The sequence below is a fragment of the Pyrgilauda ruficollis genome, unplaced genomic scaffold (genome assembly GCF_017590135.1).
Source record: "Pyrgilauda ruficollis isolate IOZ18807 unplaced genomic scaffold, ASM1759013v1 scaffold44, whole genome shotgun sequence".
Taxonomy (NCBI): Eukaryota; Metazoa; Chordata; class Aves; order Passeriformes; family Passeridae; genus Pyrgilauda; species Pyrgilauda ruficollis.
In genome coordinates, this window is record NW_024525934.1 from 5,257,583 (window position 1) to 5,264,057 (window position 6,475).

Below are 6,475 nucleotides of genomic sequence, written 5' to 3' on the forward strand. Positions count from 1 at the left end.
TTAAACCACATATAGTCCACTAAAAGAAAGAAAATATACTGTGCAATTGCTGTATAGTTAATTAAGATAGAGCAAGGCTGATGAATATCATAGATAGAACTTTTTATACAACCTTAGGATTTTTCTAAAGATTTATCACTAAGTTGTCTATTTTAGATACTGTCAATATTTGCATATTTATTGTAAGCTGGCTTGGAGAAGGCATAATTTACAGCAATAGGAAAGCAATAAAACATTAAATCAATTCTATTTTGAAAATGAAGAAAATATGAACTGGATGAACAGATCATTGGATGGGTTAAACGTTGGTTGGAGAAGGGGGCTAAAAGGGTAGCTGTTGTTGGCTTAATATTTGGTTGTCAGCCAAATAAACAGCTCAAGGGTCAATGCTGGACTGCTATTATTCAATTCTCATCTGAATTATGAAACAGTCTGCACCCTCAGCACCTTTTCAAATGGTACTAAATTAGGATAAAAAATTGGAGTGCCAAATTCAGTCCACTGGGACTGTGATAAACTTTGTAACTGGGGCCAGCAGAACATGTGAGAAATTTAGTAATAAGAGATGCAAAATTCTGCAAAGGAAGTGATAAATGTATAAAAACCCCATTAATTACTACTGGGAAACAACTGACTGAAAGGTATGATGAGAAAGAATCGGGTTATTCACATTAACTATCAGTGTTCTGCCCTCATGAGCATGTCAAAATCATAGTGGGTTGAAAGAGTGTGTTCAGCAGAGGGAAGTTAATGTCTTCCCTTTCAGCACCGGAGAGGCCAGAGGTTTGTGCATCACTGGTACTTGGACTCCAATTTAGTTTGTCTTCAAACAGGTCAGGCTGGAAATAAAGTTTTTATATTTTAAATTTTCTTTTCTTTATTTTCTCCCTTTCTCTTAATTTTATCCCATTTTTCAAATCTGTGTGGGCTAAAATCCTGCTTGCACAAGAGAGAGTACTACTCTTCATCCACAAAGCAGGGAAAGCTCTCAGATTGTGTAGGTTAACAGCCACCAAACCCTCATGATATGTGAGGTTCACCCTACACCCACACTTCCTTCTGATGAACAAAGTGGTGAACTCTTAACCCATTGTTTTATACATGCCATCAGGACCTTTCAGGCCTGAGTGGAATGGACATAACATGGGCTAATTATAAAATTTAAAATGTATCTTCTTATTTGAACTTCATTTCCTTCCTCACTTTTTTCACAACATATGTATGTATAAATAGCTATGTAAATCTTTATCCATTTTATATACTACATTTTTATAATTATATATTTTATTATTTATTTTTATATTTGTTATATAATTTATAAATTATATTTATATATTTATATATACTTATATTATTTGTATATTATATACACACCTATATATATTTATATATCTTTAACTACTTTAATGTCCTCTTCTAGAGAACACACAAAAGTTTTCAGCTGAGAATTGCTGTCAGGCGAATACTAATTCTTGATCTTAAAGCCTTCCACTTACTAGCAATATAGCTGGTTCCAAAAATTCTATTTAAGTTTGTATATCAAAGCATCAGAGAAAGAAGGAAGAAATTGGGACTAGCTTTTTTAAAAACTGTGTTTGGCAAGTAAGGTGAAAGCAGATACTACAATACTGGTGACTTATTCAGAGATTCAGGCAAAGTGTCAAAATTTGCACTTTTCTTGGAGCTAAGGACTTTGTAACATTGCTTAGAAATTAGCAAGTACTCACCAGGTGAAAACAGCTCTATTCATTTTTTTCCTCAGAGGATTTTTTGCAGCAGTAAACGCTGCGATCTAGTCAAGCCTCTGAAGGGTAGAGGCAGTCTCACACAGAAAAGGCAAGAAACACAGAATTATCCAGATGTCATCTTCCCAAATTTTTCTTATATATTCTTTGACTGCAGTCACATAGTGGTTTTATAAAATACTCTACTGCCAGGTCAGATTTGAGTAGATTACCGTTTTCACTTTGTATGTGATGAGCAGTAATGTATACTTAATAAAAAGCTATAGTGACCACACTGCTGCTGAAGACACCAGAATAGTTCCCTCCTTGGAACACAAAAGCACTGTGCTACTGCAAATGTCATAATGTGGCATATAGTGAGAAATGTTACCACTAAAAGTACACCTGCAAACACCTGCACTAAACTGTTTCAGATTCCTGAGTATAATGCAGCACTAAAATTACATTTTCAAGTAGTGGTTTTGGCTGAGACATGTTGGCAGAAGTCCCTTGCAGTTAAAAAAATTTACTGCTAATAATTGCTGAACTAGGAAGGACTGATATTTTTCATGCTGCTTCTGTTTCAACATTCCCTTGCTGTCAGCACTAGTTTTTGTGCTGTTCTAAGGCAATTTCACATTGGGTAGACTGAGGCAAACCACTCAGTCGTCAGCTAAAATAGTGCCACAGAGCTCTTGGGATCTGGCCTACAGAGCATAATAACTCCTCTACCTGCCTAAAATTTCACTTGGATTTTTTTTACCTAAGCAAACCCTTACACTTAAGTGCTCCCTAGTATTGATTGCTTTTCTGTGGTTTTGCATAAGCAGTGTGGTGCAGTGTGCTCATGTAATAAGGTGATGAAAACATATGAAGACATTAATTTGATTCTTTCTCTTGAAGTTCCTTTTTTTGAACATCAGATATTGACAGAGAAGAGAAATATGAAAATACAAGTACTTATTTTGAAGTTTGAACAACCAGTTATCTGCCAATTCCCAGTCAGAAAGTGTTTGTATTGTAAATGAACGATTTCTACATGTTATTTTTTAAAGGCATAACCAAGAAAAAGTTTAAATTATTTTTCTTTCCGACCTTCTTCCGCGGCCTAAATTCTCTTTTAAATAACTAATAAATAAGCACATGTATCCTCCTTCACAGATAATTTTTCACTTTTGTCTTCCTTTTCTTCTACATGAACCTTTGTAGCACTCTTAACAAAGGTTTCCATTCAGCGGTCTTCAGGGTGATTTGCAGGGTTCAAATTCAGCTGTATCTCTTGGCAGCATAGTGCCCATTTTGAATCAGAGTGCAGAAAAGTGACTGTTATGTCTTCGATTCAAGATGCTCTACCCTGACGTTCAGTTCCATCATCAGTCCATGGCCTCTTGAAAATGTTACGGCTTCTCAAAGGTATGTCATGTTAAATGCCAGCATTTCAGATTTGCTTTGCACAGATGCATTAGCCTGACTTTTCCAAGATAAATTTCCCTTTGTTTTTCTCAGCCTGTGCTTTTATAATAGCTTTTGAAGAGTTATTTATTTTTTCAGAAGGTGTTTGTTCTTCATTCTGCTTTTACTTTATTTATGAATTTCATTAATGCGATTAGCTTTGATTGATTGACAGTTAAAACTACGTGCAGAAGGAAAAGTCAGAGCTCTGTCCTAGTTTAATATATGATTGCCATCTGAATATATGACAGCTAGCTGAATAGTGAGCTCCAAAAGACATCTGGAAGATTTGAAAACACCAGTATCTCCATTTTAGAGGATGAAAAATAAGGTAGTATAAAGATTTAGGGAATTTTGGACAGCCTTGATGTGTGTTATAGCATGTAACCATAATGTGGCTAGTATCCAGAGTCATATATCCAGAACCATTGTGACTGTATGGAGTACACATGGTAAGGCTTTTGAAGTAAGGAGCTGCAGGTGACCTTTGTGGAGGAGGCCATGAAGTGCCTAGTACTTATTTCCACCCAGTCTGACACTGAGCTGGGCAGCCCATCACCTGTCGACACTGCAGCCTGACAGGGAACACTGTGGTGCATTTTTAAGGAAGAACAGCAGGCCCAAGGGACTGGTGAGGCTCTGGATGCAGTGGAGATATGCAGAAGGATACAGTTTTAGGAAGACATGGTAGAAAAGATGCTAAGGAGGAGACAGCTAAGGGCAAGGCTGGAGATAGTGTCCTGAAAAGAGGTGACCCATATTGGACTGGGGACGCCTCGTGGGTTGGGGACTCTGGCTGTGGGTGACACTTGTCAGGGAAGGAGCACTCCTAAGGGACTTCAGCCTTCAGAGGACACACATTAAGGCATAGAGACAGCTGAGGAACTGTGTGGCCATGGGTGACCACTGCTGTGACAAGCACTCTGAAGGGCTGCAGCTATGAATGACCCACGCAGAGGCAGGGACACCTCTGAAGCCAGTAGCTTGTTGACAACACATGTCAGAGGAGTGGAAAATGAAGAAGCCCAAAGCAGTGGAAGAGACAGAGGCATGTAGCAGCAGACAAAAAGCAATACATACCTACCCTCCTGTGCTGCTTATGTTTTCACCATATGAGTAGGATAGGATAGACTGTGTGTAGCCCATGTCAAACATGAGAGAAAATTAGACTAGGAAGGGGTAAAAAAGTAAGTTATGTTTTTTATTGGTCATCCCACCTCAGTACCCAAATCAATGATGAGAACATCATGTCAATGAATGATACATTAAAAGAAGTGAAATTACAAATTTGATGTTTTGTTCACGCTGGTGTTGGATATAGTGCAGAATTGTCTGAGAAGGGAAGGGAAAAGACGTAGGCTGAATGGGAACCTCCTTAATGGAGGAGGATTCTTCCTTAAGGTTGGAATTTGGCCAGGGAAAAATGTAGTATTTAAAACATTCATTATGGCAAAAATTAGGGCATGTTGATAATAGGCCTCCTTTTTCAGTCAAGAATCCTTGCACCAAATAGCATTCATGCTATTTAGTATTACTAACTACTAATACTAGTATTTTGTATTAGCTGCTTAGTTAATATTGCAAAAGTAGAGTACAAAGGCAGCATGATTTGAAGCTGAGACTAGGTCCTGCTTCTCTTTTTGTAAGTGACTTGTACTACAAGAAGATTTTTATATATTTATTCTAATAGATTAAAATTAAATTCTACACCAAATCCAAAGCAAAAAAATTGTGGTACTAACTATATCTAAAGTTATGCAAGAATATATTAAGCAAATAAAAAAAAAAAGAGTCATAAAACATTCCACTGGAGTGCAATATCATTTTATGCCATAAATTTTCCTTATTAAGAAGCACAGTGAGCAGTGTTGAATGAAACGAAGAAGTGTTTTCTTTTTTCTTTCTGCATGGTGCTTTGGAATGACTTGATTCATAAACACAGAAGTTCTGAGTAGTATCTAAGAGCTGTTCCTTTGCAAATAACTATATGTGCCTTTAAAATGCCCCATCCACTTTTTCTTGCAAGCAGTGTTCTGCATGGCCTCTGAAAGCTCCTCATAATAAAATTAGGATGAAAAAAATATAAATGAAGCTGCTGGGTTCATTAAATAGCAAATGGAAAGACAGCTGCCAGGTTGAAATATAAGTCAAGTCCTCTGTGTGTGCTGTGATTTGCAAGCAGAATGCTGTTAGTGTATTAGCTAAGTGTTTCAGTGCCACATATCTAAAAGCTGTATGCAGCAGGTAAAAAACCCACATAGTTTGTGAAAAAATAATATCAAAAGGAAAATCCACTTCAACCAACCTCACAATTCATCTTCTCTGGAAATATTGCATCAGCTGTGTTAACTTCTCACAATTGTTTGAGTCTCTAAAATTGTCACTTCTGGAATACCAAATTTTCACTGTTTTAATATACAATATTTGTATGTACAAAAGTACAAATCTACAACATTTAGAGGGTTTATTTTTTTTTTCTATTTCAGAAAATGCACTCAATATAAGTTTAATATTACTAACCAAAACCTTATTTGATATTAGTAAACACAAAGCGCTTGCTGTATAGCACATGCCATACCTCCAAGATAATTTTGAGCCTATTGAGTACATCAGTACTGTAACTTTTGGTTATCCTCAGTTATCTATGATGCCAGGGAGGGAATATGGAACTTCTGGAGCATGCAGAACCCTCAAGCCTACCCAGAGGCAGAGTATTCCATTAGTGCAGCACCACAAGTTTTGTATACCTTCAGAGAGGGATGGAAAGACTTTCAGCTCTCCCAAGTGGTCCTTCTTTGATGACATGCAGGCAAGTGTGGGTTGCAATGTTCTACCTAAGCACTGACTAAAAACGGCCATAATTTTTCTTTACACTTAATTTACTAGGTGTATCATAAAATGCTGATGTAGTTCTAGTTGGGCCAAGTGCATTTGTTAAACAGGAACTGTGAAATGGACTCTGTGAATATGATGGGAAAACATGGTCAGGAGTAATGAAAAAGAAATTGGATTATTTTGTTGATATGGAGGTATTTTTAATTGAAAAAAGCAAATAGCGTTGAATGCATGATGATGATATGCACTGCTGACCATCAAGTTTTCTTACATGACTGATGTGGTGGTCCTGGGGATGAATGCACAGAGACAGCCATTCATACAGGTTCAGGGAATAGAGGGTGATAAGTGTTTATTGATTCGTCTTAATCTAGTTTTGGTTCTAGTCCAGCAGCCTTCAGAAGAAAATAATGCAAAAGATATTTGGTTTAGAACAAAGTTCTGTCATCTCTGCTTTCTTTCTC